Source organism: Mesocricetus auratus, unplaced genomic scaffold (genome assembly GCF_017639785.1).
Source record: "Mesocricetus auratus isolate SY011 unplaced genomic scaffold, BCM_Maur_2.0 Super-Scaffold_100021, whole genome shotgun sequence".
Taxonomy (NCBI): domain Eukaryota; kingdom Metazoa; phylum Chordata; class Mammalia; order Rodentia; family Cricetidae; genus Mesocricetus; species Mesocricetus auratus.
The window spans coordinates 33,407,725-33,425,975 of NW_024429202.1; the positions used below are offsets into that span (position 1 = coordinate 33,407,725).

Consider the following 18,251-nt stretch of genomic DNA (forward strand, 5'->3'; position numbering starts at 1 on the left):
TTGCTTCTGGTTGGCTGTACAAACAATGCAGATAATAAATAACACAGAAGGACAGACAGTATATGTCCTTGAGCCTGGGTCCACCTTGACATTTGATATCAGCGTATCACTTACATATCACACAAATATATTAAGAAATATGGTTTTCCAATATGATTCTGAATTTTGTTTCTCTGCTGTATTACCATTTTTGCAATTTACTTACTAATAATCTAATATGTTAGTTTCTAAGTGCAACCTTAAAAACAAACCTAAAGAATTCTTTGGTTTTAAATGATATAAACTTCATAAAGTACTGCTTCCTGTTTGAGAGTGGATATGGAAAAATAGCTAAATGGGGATCTTTCAAGAGAAATTGTTCATCCATTCCCAACATCATTTATAAGATGCAGATTGGGATGCACCAGGGCTCATAGATTATCTGGTTCTGGAAAAGTTAATTTGAAAGTTTAAAAGGGGAGATGACTCAAAATACTTTGCAAGAAAGCTGAGAAGAAGAAAATGTTAAGATATTCAACAAATCAGTAAGAAGTGTCACTATGGAAACCCTTATTGTCTACGTTTTCCTGAGCAGCTACCAAGGAGCTGTGAACCCACTTACCTCAAGAAAACCCCATCTGTCTGCTGAGAGCTTTCTTGTGAGCAATGCTGGTCAGTGGCCTCCACTTTTGGCTGACTACCCCTTCATTTCTTGGTTTTTCACTGTGCTCACACCTCTGAAGTCCCCAACTCCTCTCGGATGGTATTGGAAGTCTATGCATTGCTGGAAGGGCTACTGGCATTTAGAATACGCTTTGGCACTTTAAATTCAGTTTAATAGTCATTCTGACTACATTTGGTGATGAAAGGGTGCCAAGAAGGCAGTGTATTCATAAGACCATTTCCTTCAATGACTTCACGTATTTCTCTCTCTCTCTCTCTCTCTCTCTCTCTCTCTCTCTCTCTCTCTCTCTCTCTCTCTCTCTCTCTCTCTCTCTCTCTCTGTCTCTGTCTCTCTGTCTCTCTGTCTCTCTCTGTCTCTCTCTCACACACACACACACACACACGGGAGGGTGTTGATTAGTACCATATAATGTTTTCGTTTATACTAATTCTAGTGTCAAGTTACAGAAGTCCCTTAACAAGGAAACCCTCAGTGTTTCTAGTGATTGAAATGCTAAGCTTTCTTTCAAGAGAATACTTAGTGACTTAGTAAGTGTTCTCAGCATTCATGATATATGCACCTCATCAGATATGTGGACTTGTAGAGAGGAAGGAAAGATGAAGATAGAAAATGAGCTGCAGTAAAGAGATTATAACTGAGCCCAAACTAACTTAATCTCGAGAACCAACATGCATGAGGTTGGAGGAAGGGTACATGTTGCATTTGCCTGGCTGTCCTGCATGTCATCCACAGACAGATCTAGAGTAGAAGCCTTTCTGACCTTTGCTGTTCCTTCAACAAAATCCCCATGGTGGGTTATTTAGGAATGTAAGAGGTCCATTTAGCACATGGCTTGGATGCACAAGGCCCAAGTTTAGGCAGCCCCGTTGATGGAGCTTCTGCTGAGAATCTGAAGATGGACCATATCCTGGAGGTGTGTGCCTGGGGGAGAACTAGAGATCACACAGTAATACAGCTTAGACAGGCATGCCATAACCCCTCTCGAGATCACAGCCCTATTGATATAAGAACTTTCGACTAGCTTTTACCTTGGAATGTTTCCATATTCAACACTGGCCTCCTGGGGACCAAGCTTCCAACACAAGAATCCCTGAAAACAAATGGCTTCCTAACCAAAGTATGCCCTGTGAGCACCCTGCCACTGTCTACAGAGATACGGAAGGCATGAGGGGACAGACATGTGTTTCTCAATCACTTAAATCCTTTCAAAAGAAACCCTGGATTTCTGAGTCTTACCTTTGTAGCCCTAAAGATTCAAGTTTTCACAATTCTACTGCTAATACACAAAATACACTCTTTATAAAATTAGAAGCCTTTTTTCACAGTGTTTGTCACTGTTTCATGTATAGATTTACTACTTTCAATTCACATTGGTCCTTGCCCTCTGCTGAGGCATGTAAGAGATTCAACAGGTGGCTCTAGAGCTTTGACTCTCAACCTTCCTAATTGTGTGGTCCTTTAATATAGTTCCTCATTTTGTGGTAACCCTTCATTGCTACTTCACATAACTGTAATTTTGCTACTGTTATGAATCACATTGTAAACATCTGATATTCAGGATATCTTATATGTCTCCCCTCAAAGGGGTTCTTGGCCCACGGATTGAGAGCCATGGTCTGGAGCATCTGGTGAACAAAGACATGAAGAAACCTCGTCCAACATAGTGCCAAGAACAATTATAGTCAGTGGCTTGGGGCTGAAAAGAGAGGCAGGACCTACACACAAAGAGGAGAATTCAAACCAGCTTCAAGTTTATTACAAATTAGAAACTAACTACACCACATTGCAGACTCTTTTGATGTCATTGTTGATATTCATGAATATCAACTTCATCTCTTGGGCCAGCCTTTCTCTGTGCTATGTTATAACCAGCTCAGGTGAACTACTTCAAAGAAATGCATCATTTCTAAATTTCGATCTATATTGTACTTTCTAAGACTTTTATAAGGTTTTTTTAATCAGATGCCATGAATTAAAATGTTAACAACCACATTGTCTTACATTTACAAAGAATTTTTACTTGCTAAACATAAAATCTTTAAAATACCATAAAATGTTCAAATAAAGCAAAGGTCTGATTAAAATTAAAAAAAAATCAGAGAGTTTTTGGGAAAATAAAATAATGGAAGAACACCAGATTATATAGAAAGCTACTCAGATCATTTCAGAACTCCATAGCCTGAGTCCAGATGGAGACAATCTCTGTCTTCTTTAGTTAGCATCTAAGAAAGTCAAATAGACTCTTGAGTGTAAGATTTAAAGCTGTCTCACACATTTTCCCACTGTTTAAAACACACATTTCACGTCTGAAATAACGGATTTAATTTTGAAATTATTTGACATCAATACTTTTACATTTATTTTAAAAGTGCATGTCTTTAAATACTTCAGAACGCCAGAGTTCCCCTAAGCAAGAAGGTGAGATATTGGGTTTTTGTTTTGTTTTTTATTTTTTTGCTTTTGCTTTTGTTCTATTTTTTCTTTCAGCACAATTAACTTCAGAGTTCTCTTGTGGCTCTGCACATTCAGGAACTTGCATGTTGCTCTGAGATGAGCAATGTACACAGAGTGAGCTCTGTCTGAACACCTTTAGGCAAAGAACACTGTACATTTGTCCAGTGGGCTCCAATTACAGAGGCATCTTCACTGTACAAACTCATGCTGCCCCACTGTGAAATTATGCTGTGTTCAATAGGCCTTAAAATTTCTCATTTCTCACCTGTGGGTGAGGTGTTTGACTTACTGTCTGCTTCACATCACCCACTTACATTATGAAGGTAAAGTATGAAGGGCTCTCTAGAATATTCTGTGTCATTCCTCTCTCAGTACCATGCCCACTTTCTGTCATGTAAGCTTGCTAAGTGTGCATTTTAGGTCTGTACAAATTCATGCCACATAGCTCTATAAAAGAAAATTAGTTTTGTTGTCTTAGAGTAGAACAATTTTAACTCCTACCTAGAAATAGTCAAAGGTTAAATGTCAGCATTCAAAACACTTCCATTCTTTCTGATACAGATTTCTTCAGCAAGAGATGGAGACAGGTATAGTGTTGAAGAAACTGGCCCAGAACCTGAAGTCTTGGCATAAAAGACACAGCATCTTGGTAAGGTTATCCCCAATGTGAACATTCCCTCAGCCTCTTGATGTAGTGATCATCAGTGGGTTCTCTGCTTCACTCCTGCAATCCCAGCCCTGGAGATGTGGGAACTGGTAAGTTAGAAGCTCAAGGTCATCCCAGTTACACAGTGAGCCCACGGTTGGCCTCTACCTTGTCTCAGAATGGACAGATAGATAGACAAACCTACAGGTAGAAAAACAGATATAAATAGACAAATGCATATGAGTGATAACTATAGCTTGTAATAACAAAATAAAAATAGTTATTTACTAGCTTTTTAAAGAGTGAAATCATTTGTTGGAGTTCATGAAGATAAAGGACTAAAGCATTTGGTGAAGTAACGACTGGTCGTGTGCCAAATTCTTCACATAATTCTCCCATCTGTAAGCCAATGAGTGTTCAGTCTGTTCTAGTTTACTATTCAAGCTGATGGAAGAGATTGGTAAGACATCAGATCAACGATGGGAAGATTCTTGCCTGAAATAGGTTGAGAAATGGAGTAATAAATGTTTATTTTTCTCTTCTCAGTTTGTAGTTATTTTCTCCAGTTGGGAGCTTTTTCTAACTCTCCGCACCTGCACACAAGCAGCCATATGCTGCTCTCCACTAGGCCACACAGCCTACACTCAGCTCCTAGTTATGATGGGTATAAATCAGGGAGGAACTCCTAGACTATAACTTATATTCAATTTATTGCTACAGACACGTTTATTGGGATAGAATTTTTACAGTCTCATAATATTCTGAGAAGCTCGCCATAAACTATTAACGAGAGAGGAACACTATTAATAATGAACATCCCAGAACACTTATTTTCAGAAAGTTTTTGACCCTGAGAATGAAATTAGTTAAGATGGACTTGAGATAATAAACATGTAGCCTTAATCTGATAAAATATCTGAAAAGAAATGTATCAACCCGATGTCATCATCGCAGAAACATAAATTGCATTAAGGATTTTTGCAAAGTATGAAGGCTTTTAAATATTGATACCTTCATATTATTTTATAAAATATTTATTCCCATTCCCCCTTCCAGTGTGTTATGCAATTCCAAATCATCTGTCATCATTCTAGGGAGGGTTAGTGTTTTAAAAAAAATTCTTTAAGACAAATTTTATTAATTGAGGACCAGGATTAAGTGGCTCTTAAGGCACAAACTTTTAATTGCTATTTATCATAGGGATTTTTTTCTCATTGTCCACTTCAGTTAAATATATCACCACTGACATGTCACATGGTATGCAACCTTAATAAAGGTGACTTAATTAACTTGTCAGGTTTGTCAAGGATGTAGTCGATAGAGAAGCTCTATAGTAGCAACTTGTTTAGTTACTTATTTCTTTTCACTTTGTTTATGCTGATCCTTGCTGCCCAGATTGCAATAATTTATTTTTGGAGGCTGCTTCAGTGACCCGTAATGAAGGAATCCACTCATAGGGCCTTCTGTTGGAAAGTGTCAGGATTTGGCTTTTCTTGCTTAATGTTTTGGTGGATAGGATCGCCCTCCAACATCACAGGCATCCAATAAAATTTGTTGTCCTGGGTCTGCCTACACACACACTTCAGGACAGCACATTATGAACTTCTAACAACTGCCTTCCACACCAGCACATGAGGTTGAACCTCGTGAAATTGTCAGTGTTTGTTTCAAAGAACATATAATACGGGATTTCAATTCTATATAAGCACTGGTTCATCTTCATGTGTGTGTATGGCTGAGCCAGAGAACTGAGAAGTCTAGCTTTCCATGATCAAAGCAGTCTCCCAGTCACTGATATCTGGCCAGGCAGAAGCCCTGCAGAAAAAGTCACAGCATTTTAATTTGAAGCAAGGACTGTGAAATGTCTTTGGTATGTACTGAACTACAGTTGTTTTGTTAAAATTAGAATTTATATTTAGTTCCCAGAAATAAAAGACATAGTATGCATGTTTTCCTAAAATGCTTCCATTTGAAAATTTCAATCTATGAGTTTCTTTCTTTTTTAGTTTAAAATGTGTATATATTCGTGTGTGTGTGTGTGTGTGTGTGTGTGTGTATTAGTCAGGGTTCTTTAGAGCAGAGGTTCTCAAGCTTCCCAGTGCTGCGATCCTTTAATACAGGTCTTCATGTTGTGGTGATTCCCAGCCATAAAATTATTTTATTGCTACTTCATAACTACAATTTTGCTACTGTTATGAATAGTAATGTAAATATCTGATATGCAGTTCCAAAGGTGTCACAATCCACAGGTTGAGAACCACTAATCTAGGAGAATAGAACTCACAGAATGACAATATAAAGGGGATTTACTGGGATGGGTTACAAGGTTGTGGTCCAGCCAGTCCAATACTGACTGTGTGCCAACAGAAGTCCCAAGAATCCAGGAGTTTCTATGTGCATTATGCTGGGTATCTTAGCTAGTCTTCAGTATGTTCCAGGATCCTGAAAAAGTGGACTCCAATGCTGTGAACGATTGGACTGGCTAGCAAGCGAAAGAACAAGCAGACAAAGAGAGAGCAAGCTTCCTTTCTTTCTTGTCCTTTCTATAGGCTTCCAGCAGAAGGTGGGGTCCAGATTAAATGTGGATCTTCCTACTTCAAAAGATCTTGATTAAAGTTCTATCTTCCCATATCAAAACATCTGGATTAAAGTGGGTCTTCGCACTTCATATGAATTAGTTAAGAAAAATAAAATCCCTCATCAGTGCATGCAGATACTTGGGTTTAGTTTATTCTAGAAGTAGTCAAGTTGGCAAGCAAGAATAGCCATCACAGGGGTGTTGTATGGGTGGTTCTCCATTTTGAGTGGTACCTTTTAATTATCTGCATGCCCAATCATACAAAGCCATGAGATGGTAACTGGGGTATTCTTCCTAAATAGTTACTAGAGGGCATAGATTTGCTTTACCTCACCTGTATCCCAAACCAGTGTAGGTCAGATTGGCCCTTCTAGTCTTAATACCCAGATACATGGAATAATATTTGAACAGAAACTGTCTAAATTCGATTGCCAAGAGGGGCAGAGGAACTCATACTAAGGTCCAAGGATGGGAATGCCTGCAGCCTGATTCAGGTGAGGATTGAGGAGCTCTGAGGTTGCTAGGTGCTCTGCATTGAAAAGGGAGTGTGCACAGTATCCTCAGGTAAAGGAACTAAGGGGACAAGTACATTATGACAGGAGGGAATGTGTATAACCCAAACCCATGGAGAACCTAGGGAACTAATTTACATCCACTGCTTGCCTGACTCCTCACTATTTCAACTTTTTATTCAGCTTATGTTTTACATATCTGTCCTCACTTTCTAGAATATTTATGCCATACGTGTGGAGTTCTTTGTTTGTTTTGTTCTGAGAATTATCTCTAACATGTTCGAGTAGTAGCTTTTGAACAAATAGCACATGATTGCATTCCTTGTCCTAAAGGCGCTCTAGTATACCTGCACATATGGCAAACTTTGTAGTCTGCGACTTTTAGAATTGAAAAATCTTAGAATTCCACATTATTACTTGGCAGGTGTTTACTGAGGTTTCCTATGCTAGCACTGTCATTTATCCAAGTCCATAAAGGGCATCAGATGCCCTGGAGCTGGAACCACCTGACCTGGTTATTGGGAAATGAACTACGATCTACTGCAAGTGCAGAAAACACTCTTAACTTCTGAGCCACCTCTCTAGGCTCTACACGTTAGCATTTCAAAATAAGCACCTGTTTGTTTATGCATTGTTTTCATACTGGGTCCTGGACCAAGGATTTCACACACGCTCAGCAAGCACCTGGGCAGAGATCCATATCCCAAGGACATTAGTGTATCACTGCTGTTTGTGTGTGTCATTACTGTGGTACATAGAGTAGGACCTAATGCTACTGTGAGGAGGACCTAATGCTAATGTTCATTGTATACGGTCACTGTGCCACTGAGCCACACCCTACACCCTAGCCTGAAGCCTTTCTTTTTTTAACTTCATGTGCCTGAGTATTTTTCTGTCTGTATGGAATATGAGCCTTGTGGCTGGATTGCCTCTATAGAGACATGAAAAGCCCATAGGAGAACATTTTGTTCTCTCTCTCTCTCTCTCTCTCTCTCTCTCTCTCTCTCTCTCTCTCTCTCTCTCTCTCTCTCTCTCTCTCTCTCTCTCTCACTCTTTCTCTGTCTCTCCCTCTCTCTCTCTGCTTTAACTTGAAATAGACTTTTTCATTGACCTGGAACTATGCTGGTACAAGCCCCATCATCTTCCAGTTTCTTTTGCCTTCAGGTGTTACAGGTGCACAGAGTTGTGCTGAGATCAAAACTCATGTCTTCATGTTTGAACAGCAAGAGCTCTTACCAGCTTAGCCTTCTCCCAGCTCATGACTCACAAGCTCTGTATATACTTATGAAATGTTGCTTGAGGAAATGTTTGTATTGTGTGTGTGTGTGTGTGTGTGTGTGTGTGTGTGCATGTGTGTGTGTAATATTAGCACTGGGAAGTTCTACTGTTTGGGTTTTCTACTGTGTGGGTTGTCCAAGCTTGAAAAGAGAGGATCATACAGTCAGGGCAACTATGAAGTAAGTAGTCACAAGAAGAAAATGCCAAAATGGCCTTGAACATGAACAAAATTTCCTGAGAGAACATTATAAATGAAAGAAGAATATTAAATTATAGATATTTCCACAAACTTTTCTATTATGGCAAGACCATGTTTTAAAGCATAAGCTTAATTCTTCCATGTAGTTAGCAAGAAGATGAGATAATGTAAGCACTGTGTCCTATAAGAAATCTATTTAGGACCCCATCATTTTGGAATAAGTAAGTATTATAGAGAAGAAAGATGTACTAATCAAAATAAAATAAATCTTCACTCTTGTTATTTTTCCTTTAGCCATATTCATATTTTACACAAATATTGGTTCTTCAAAGGATCACAAATTGGCAATGTTTAAATTTGCTCAGTCTGTCAAGTCCAGGCAAACATATCTGTAAGGTTTCTCAGTGTGGAGCCAATAGCATTTTGTGCCTCTAATAGGCCAATTTAAAGGATGCATTGGTACCTGATTGTAACCCTGCTCCAATGGTACTCGGCTTATCATTTTCTCTACACTTTCGACTCATGAGCTGTGGAGTTTAGTGGGATATGGCCTTTTCATTCCCCACTATGAGTTAACAATTTCCCAGGATTTGTGGAAATATAATGCAGAAATTTACTTTCATTTTAGTCTCAGCTATGACATTTTTCAATCTTATGTTTGGACATGGTGGAAATATATTTTGAGGAAGTTTGTAACTCGTTGAGTTGCCTATGAAAGCAGCAATAAAACAGTAATCGACTGTGCATGGGCTATAGCTGTGGTGCCTCACAGTAGATTCCAGCATCACAGATGATTCCTTGGATGGACCAGAAGGGACTGTTTTATTCAGAGAACTTCACTTTAATTAGAAGATCAATAGATTTGTTTTTCTGCAGCGTCAGGAACTCAACCCAGGGTCTGGTACAATGCACTGAAGAGCACGACCACTGAGCTACTCAATCTTTTTAAATTGAAGTCTTACTAGATACAACTGGCAATGTAAATTATAGTAAAATCTATGGGCAAGGGAGATAAAACAGAAGAAAACACTACAGTGTGCCAGAGTGATGAGAAAAGGGGGCATGTAAGCTAAAGTTTCTGTCAATCACCTATCCTGCTGGGGTAGAAGGCAGAACATTGTGGACAGACTAGAGGAAACCTCATTACAACTCATGCAACATGGTGGGCAAACAAAGCACATGGCCTACAGCGGCACAGGAAAGAGTCCTATTTGCATATCCAATATTGAATTAGAATATTATGTATATTTTACTGGTCAACTTTATATGGAAAAACAAAAAACCCAGAATAGACAAGACAACTCTGCTCAACAAAGCAACGTCAGGAGGCATCATCATCCCTGACTTCAAGCTCTGTTATAGAGCTATAGTCCTATAGCTTGGTAGTGGCACAAAAACAGACAGGTAGACCAATGGAATCGAATTGAAAGCCCTGAGATTAATCCACAAACCTATGAACACCTGTTTTTTGACAAAGAAGCTAAAATTATACCATGGAAAAAAGATAGCATCTTCAACAAATGGTGCTGGCATAACTGGATATTGGCATGTAGAAGACTGCAGATAGATACATGTCTATCACCATGTACAAAACTTAAGTCCAAATGGATCAAAGACCTCAACATAAATCCAGTCACACTTAACCTGTTCGAAGAGAAAGTGGGATGTACCCTTGAACGAAATGGTACAGGAGACTGCTTCCTGAACAAAACACCAGTAGCACAAACACTGAGATCGACAATTAATAAATGGGACCTCCTGAAACTGAGAAGCTTCTGTAAGGCAAAGGACACAGTCAGCAAGACAAAAGACATCCCACAGATTTGGAAAAGACATTCACTAACCCCACATCTGACAGAGGGCTGTTCTCCAAAATTTACAAAGAACTCAATAAGCAAGTCTCCAAAACACCAAAGGATCCAATTAAAAAGTGAGGTACAGAACTAAATAGAGAAAAATAGAGAATTCTCAATAGAGGAGTTTAAAATATCAGAGCAACACTTGAGAAAGTGCTCAACATCCTTAGCCACCCGGGAAATGCAAATCAGAACAACTCTGAGATACCATCTCACTCCTGTCAGAATGTCTAAAATCAAAAACACAAATGACAGTTTGTGCTGGAGAGGATGTGGAGAAAGGGGAACACTCCTCCATTGCTGGTGGGAGTACCAATTTGTACAGCCACTATGGAAATCAGTATGGAGATTCCTCAGGAAAATGGGACTCAGTCTACCACAAGACCCAGCAATTCCACTCTTAGGCATATACCCAAAAGGTGCCCATTCATACAACAAGGATATCTCTTCCATTATGTTCATAGCAGCATTATATGTAATAGCTAGATCCTGGAAGCAACCTAGATGCCCCACAACTGAAAGGTGGATAGAGAAAATGTGGTACAGTTAGACAATGGAGTACTACTCAGTGGAAAAAAAAACAATGGAATCTTGAAATTTGCAAGCAAATGGATGGCACTAGAGGAAACCATCCTGAGTGAGGTAACCCAGACACAAAAAGACCAAACATGGTATGTACTCACTCATATATGGATTTGAGATATGGATCAGGGGAGTCTCAGCCTACAATCCCAGTGCCAGTGAGTCTGGGAAACAGGGAGGTTCCCAAGAGAGATGCATGATACCCCAGAGAAGTGGAATGAGGCAAGATCTCCTGAGTAGATTGGGAACATCTGGGGAGGGGAGAGGGACCCAGGAAAATGAGAAGGGGATAAATAAGAGGAGGAGAGAAGAAGGTATGGGGAGCAGGATGTTTGAGTTGAGGTAAGAATATAGTAGAGCAGAATGAGAGATACCATAATAGATTGAATCATTATAGACTTGAGGAAAGAGCTGACACTAGTGAGATCTCCAGATACCTACAAGGATACACCAACTGGCAAACTAAACAATAGTGGAGAGACTACATTAAATGCCCCTCCTTGATGGTAAGGTTGATGACTACCTTATATGCCATCTAGAACCTTCATCCAGTGACTGATGGAAGCAGAGACAGATATCCACAGCTAAACACTGAACTGAACTCCTGGAACCTAGTGACAGGGATGGAGGAGTGATGAGCAAAAGGGTCAAGACACTGATGGTGAAACCCACAAAGACAGCTGACCAGATAAGGGGGAGCTCTTGAATCCCAGACTGATGCCTGAGAGGCCAATAGGGGACTGATCCAGACTCCATGAATGTAGTCTCAGTGAGGAGGTCACAGAAATCACTGGGACCTTGTGTGGTACATCAGTGTTTACCATGGTTTATTAATGACAATTGGGAGCCCTTTTCAAATAGAGGGATACATGGGGAAGGGCCTAGGCCCTGCCCTGGATGAAATGACAGACTTTAGAGATCCCCCCAAGGAGGGCCTCACCCTCCCTGGGGAATGATGTGGGGATTGGGTGTGGGGTTGGGGGACTGGAGGAGGATCAAGGGAGGAAGGGTGGGAGAGGGAGCTGGGGTTGACATGTGAAGCATTCATGTTTCTAATTTAAATAAAACATTACAAAAACCATTCAGAGCTTCTGGTGGCTTTTTAACTCCCAAGAAACACAGCTGTGTTATGGGAAGATGACATCAAGATTGGATATAATAGTATCTACTTTCTTGATAAATGATAAAAACAAGTAGCATTTGGGCTAAGCACGATTAGAACGTAAATCCCTGTAAATCTCTCAATCAGTGGTTCTTAGCCTTCCTAATGCTGGAACTCTATTTACAGTTCCTCATGTGTGGTGATCCCAACCATAAAAGTATTTCTTTGATACTTCATAACTGTAATTTTGCTTCTGTCAAGAACCATAATATTGATATGCAGAATATCTGATATATGAACTGTCGAGTCGTAACCCAAGACTGAGGACCACTGCTCTAAATCCTTATCTTTTGAATGAGGACAAGAAAAAATATTTATGTCATAAGGATATTTGAGAATGAGAAGATGTTGCATGTGGTGAACTGTGTCCACATTGTATTTTCCAATGGCAATATAATAAGTATTAAGAGATTTCTATTTGTCACTTTGATAAGGAAAATTGACCATCACAATCCAAAGAGCTCTTGATCAACCTGCTATTTTGAGATCAAGCCCTGTGAATGTTTTTCTCTTAAATAAAACATTTTCAGACACAAACAAAAACAACAAAAAAGAATATTATGTATATTTTACTGGTCCTCCTCTAGACTTGCAGGTAATTTTAATTTCCTCAGTCATCTGTTTTCACCACTAAAATTCAAGTTCTAAGAGGGGGCAGGGCATAACAGTGCTTCCTGGTTCTTCAGGTTTGCAATGTCTCAGAGTGTGGGAAACAGCATGCCTCTACATTTTACAGTGTTTATATTTCTCATTGAATTAGTACTAGTCAGGAATCTTAAGCAATACAAACTGAAACTTCCAAGGCTTCCTAACAATGTTAAAAATTGTGCCATTTTTGTAAGGACCTGAAGTCATTGCATTCTGGACTCTGTGTCTACTTTATGGGAACCACTTTTTTGTGACATCATAGGATACTCAATTTGATTAAGAATTGTCTATGGTAGATAAACCTTCCCAAATCTCTCTTCCTGTGTAAAGTAATGGCTCATGTATCTTCCATGATTCTAAATACCATAACTGTATGATAAAACATGCTTTTCTCTAATGTTCTGTGTTCAGAACCAGAGGTACTAGAAATATCTGTTACAGACTTTATTATTGCTATTATTATTATTAGTAGTATTATCATTATTATTATTTAGAGTTGCCATTTGAGTACACCACAATTGACTAAGGAGGAGCAGACTGTCTGACATGCTATTTATCCAGCTATATAATTATTATAGTTAGGAAAGTGAGATATTTTGCTATTTAAAAGAGCTTATTAGTTCTTTGAGTAATATTTATAAACAAATATTTGCATTTAAAATATATATAATTATATGGAGCTTAATTGAAGAAACTCATTTTAGGGTTGTAAATTAATGGTTATTTATAGTTGTCCCAAACTTGATAGGGATTCTAGATATTTAAAAAGTGTCTATGTCTGTGTCATTTTCACTCCTGAGGGGCATGAAAGTTATTTATCTCACAGATGCTTCAGAATCAATTTACGTGGAGTATGAAGAACTGATAACATGTATGTGAGCTATATGGAAGGTGAATTCTTCTTAACCCTTAAAGTGAATCCCTGCATAGTGGCACCAGGGGCTGTGGGAGGCATGATATCTTTGTACCCCAGGTGAGACTCTACAGAGCAGGCATGTCTGTTAGCATGACCTGTACTGTGCAAACCCACTGTGGGTCTGTGGTATATTGTGAGCCCATTCCAAGTCTGTGGTATATATTGACTTAAACAAAAGAAAAGGGCACAGGTGTGAGTTGAGGGTTTGAAGGATCATATATTATTTATTATTATGAACACTATTATATATAATTTATTATTATGAATTACTCTCAACTTTTTAAGTCATTTGACTTACATTATGAAGTTTACAAAACAATGAAATTGAAATGGAAAATAATTCCTCAGTTTTCCTCATTCAGCCTGCACCAAGTTCTAAGTCTCTGAATCTTATCTTCATCTAGTACATTGGTTACAAAGGATGGGATAATGTTGATATTTCATAATTGTCTGGGGCCACCCTCATTGTGGCAAAAATCTTTTTTACAAAAGCATAATGTCTGTATCCATCGCTAGACTCCTTCAGAGCTGTTTACTCCACTTCTCTGCAAGTTCTTCTATTATAACAATTCATCTATCCACCCCCAAAGTCCTTTGACACACTGCTTTTTGTCACTTCTAGAAAATCTTATGGTTGGAATTATGCAGATAGATTTTTCTAGCTTAATGTTATGCATATAAATACTTCCATGATTCTTATGGTTTTATTACATTTATTTTTTATTGGGGAGAGATAGCTGCTGTATGGATGTATCATAGTCCATTGAGCCATTTCTTTTGTTCATTTTGAAATAACGTTGTCGTAAGTGCTCAGGTGCATGCTTGTGTGTAAATACACATCTTAAGTTCATTTGTACAATCTGTAGTTGGTATGTACTTTATAATTAAATGCTAAATGATCTTCACAAGTGACTGACTGCGCCATGATGCATTTCCAGAAGCAACATGTAAGAGTATGGTTGACTCACATGCTCAGTAACATTTGTCATTGCATATGATCCAGATTTTGCTGTCACAGTGCTGAATATTGAGAGCTCATTGTTGTTTCTAAATCCCAAATGAAAAAAAAGGATATTTGGCCTCTTTTCCAGTGTTCATTTGGCTATCTGGGCATCTTTCTTTGGTGGACTGTTCAGATCTTTTCTCATTTTAAAATGAATATTGTTATTAGGATTGCATTTTAAAAGTTCATTTTGGATTTTTGATAACTCATTTTTCTAGTGGATATGTCTTCTGCAAATACCTCTGTCTGTCTGTCTGTCTGTCTGTCTCTCTCTCTCCGTGTGTGTGTGTGTGTGTGTGTGTATGTGGCTTTTCCACTATTTTACTAATAAGCTGATCTTAAAAGAATAAATCTCACAAAAATGTAACAAAGTCTAAGTAATACTTTTCCATTTAATTATTTTCATGGATTCCTTGAGGCTTCCATATAATATACTTTGATCATATTCACCTCAACTATGTCAAGACCACTCCCCACTCCCTATCCATCCAACCTTGAGTACTCTTTCTCCTTTTGTGATGAACAAACATATTTAGCCCAGTTTCTGCTACCCAGATACACTTGACTATAAAGCTATCCCTGGAGTGTGGTAATCCTACTAAGAATCACACCCTCAAAGAAAACTGTATTTCCTTCTTCCAGCAGCTCTAAATTGCCAATAGCTCCTCAGTTAGGGCCACGGCATTTTGACTACTCCTCTCTCCATGCTGGGGTTTTGTCTGGCTGGAGCCTGTTCAGGTCATGTTCATGCCGTCACAGGTGTTGTGAGCTCATATGTACAACTGTCCTATTGTGTCTGGCAAATACTGCTTCCTTGTGCCCCTCTATTCATGCTGGCTCTTACAGTCTTTTCACCCCTTCTTTTACAATGATTCCTGAACTTTGGTAGGAGGATGCAAATGATGCATACAAGGCAAAGCACTCTGCTGTTCTCTGCGTGTTGATCAGCTGTGGGTCTCTGTTAATCACCATTGAAGAAGCTTCTCTGATGAGAGATGAGAGATGCACCAATCTATAGGTAGAGCAAGAAGCAATTAGGAGTTAGTTTAATTCTATGCCAGTGTAGTAGAGCAATAGAAATAAGCTCCCCTGTATGACATGTCTAACCTCAATCTTTTTTTCTTTTCTGTTAATGTTGCCAGGTATAATTCCAACCTGTGGAGTGGGTCATAAATTCAGTCAGATTGTGTTTGGTTACCTCCTTAATATTTATGCTGCTATTGTACCATGATAAACCATACTTTGTGTGTTTTAGCTAAAACATTGCTGCTGAAGACAAAGATGACTTGTGTTACCTCTAAAATATATGTAATTTTGAATTTTACATTTAAATATGTTGTCCATTTTGAGATAATTCTTGTGATACGTTTCTATTGAGGTTGTGTTTTTGGTGTGCATCTTAAATCTTTGACAACATTTATTGAAAAGTTTGTGTGCACTCTGCTAAATATTTCCTTTCCTATTTGAGGTCCTTCCTGGTGTCTCCTATTTTGGGCATACTTGTCTATTCTTTGTACTGCTGTTAAGGTTATGGTAGCTTTGTGTTAGAACTTAAAGAGAATGCCAATATTGACTTTGCTTTCTTCATTTCTTTCTTGACAATTTTAGACCCTTGTCTTTTCATATCAATTTTAGAATTGATACATACAGAATATTTTGCGTGAGACTTTATTTGGAATGTGTGGGATCTGTATATGAAATTGGAGAAAATTATGTTTTCCTCTTTTCTAAGGTGAGAATTTATCCACCTTTGACCATCTTTGAATTTTTTTCAAAGTTGGTTTTATAGTTTATCTTGTACAAATATTGTCTAAATTTGGATTTATTTGTATTTTAAAGTGTTTTTGTTTGGATAATAAATGGTCTCCTTAATCTCATTGCTTAAGAGTTGGTCCTGAGCTTTGATTCCCTGTTTGGAGAGGTTCTGGAATCTTTCAGTGGTGGGCACACTGAGGGAAGCAGTTCACTTCGGGATTTCTTGGGGATTGACTCTTATACGAGGTACGCCCTTCTTTGGTCCCTGATACTCACGAATGAACACATACACTCTCTCCATCTCCTCCAGTCACCATTATGTTCCTTCACACCTCAGACCCAAAGTATTAGGGCCTGTGAAGCACAGACTGATGCCCCTGATCCAGTAAAATAGCAACCCCTGCCCCTTTGAGCTGTACTCCAAGGAGTTCTGGTCAGAAGTGTGGAAAGCAACCTTCACACATTGCACTCTCTGAGGTTACAACAAATAGTACCTTTTCAAGCTTCAGATTCTAGTTTCTCATTCCTGGAAACCAATTGACTTTTACATTTTAGACGCACACTCTTATACATTATTGTGTTCGCCACGTAGACTATTACATTTTTTGTCAAGAGAGACTTTTAATTTCCTCTTTCCCAATATGCGTGCCAGCTGTGTGTCTTTTGCATTGGTGAGGTATCCTATTCCTGTGCTCAGTATGAGATGCAGACAAAATAGTCTTTTCTTACTTTTGATCCTGGGGCACAGAGCCACTCATTATCTTAAGTAGAGATGACATTAAGCTTTGTTTATGTTTTCTTTGTTAAGTTGAGGAGGAATAGGTGGAACACATGGTTTTTCTGTGTTGATTTTATTTAAATTGATTGATATCTAATTCCCATCTTTTCTTTTTCGACGTATTTAAAAAAGGAGGAGACTTACTGTACTCCTCTTTTCTATCTTTAAACAGAATCTTGATTTACCCATGTTTGTATCTTTATTTTCTAGCATATACACTTAATGTTCTAAATTTATTCCAAGCACTGCTTTTGTGGCATTTTGCCCATTGTGGTAAATTGTACTTTAATTTCCATACAGTCCAAAGGGCTTTGAAATTTTGCCCTAGAACATTTACTGACTCATATGTTGTTTTGAAGTGTTGCATACTTTCCAATGTTTTTACTTTTCTAATAGTATTTGTGGTATTGACTTCAAATGTAATTCTATTGCTTTCCTAGAACATATGTTGCATTATTCTCTTATTTGAAATGGTTTAAGGTGTGTCTCACACCAAGAATTTCACACAACTCAAGCTACTTAGAGGCTGAATCCTCCTGTTGGTTCATTGAGTTCCTACAGTTAAGGATGACTAGATTCTTGATTTACTGTACCCGCCAGTCATTGTTAAGGGATTTTTTTTGTACTTTTTATCTGTAGTTGTGAATTGTCTATTTTATTGAACTATTATTGGGTATTTATTTCTTTATTGTTAGTGCTGGCAGTGTAGGCAAGCATTCCACCATAACTTATCATTTCCAGCACGTGGCTTTTTAAGGCAGTATATTGTGTTGTTATCTATAGCATAGGTTGGACTCAGATCCTGATCTATCTTCTGCCTCTCTTAAGTTGTTTAGATTACAGACATGAGCCATGACACTCCACTCTCTTAGGTCCTCCCTCCCTCTCCCTCTCCTCCTCCCTCTCTCTTCCCTTTCCTTCCTCCTTTCCTTTCTTTCTTGTATTTTGATGTTCTTTCATTATGTGATCTTGCTGTTCAGGACACTCTCATTATGCGATGCTCCTATTTAGCAATGATTGTCTTTTATGCTCAGTCTCTCTCACTCTTTGAGACATCTCAGCTCTAATTTGATCTCCTTAGCAAGTACATTTATCTACTTTCCCTTAACTTGCCTTTCTTAACATATAGACATACATTTCTGGTATCACTTGAGTTTTGTTATTGACATCTACATTTTAATTGGTGTCCTTAGAGCACATACACTTTAAGTGGCAATTGG

The 18,251-nt window shown here is 38.4% G+C and overlaps 1 long non-coding RNA gene across 1 annotated transcript in view; it reads left to right on the forward strand.

Moving 5' to 3' along the window:
- LOC121133331 overlaps positions 1 to 3,790 on the forward strand; it is a 63,313-nt gene extending 59,523 nt beyond the window's left edge. Inside the window, exon 3 of the long non-coding RNA XR_005870166.1 lies at positions 3,680 to 3,790. This is a non-coding gene — a long non-coding RNA (uncharacterized LOC121133331). The remainder of the gene's footprint in view (positions 1 to 3,679) is intronic.
- Positions 3,791 to 18,251: the final 14,461 nt, after the last annotated feature.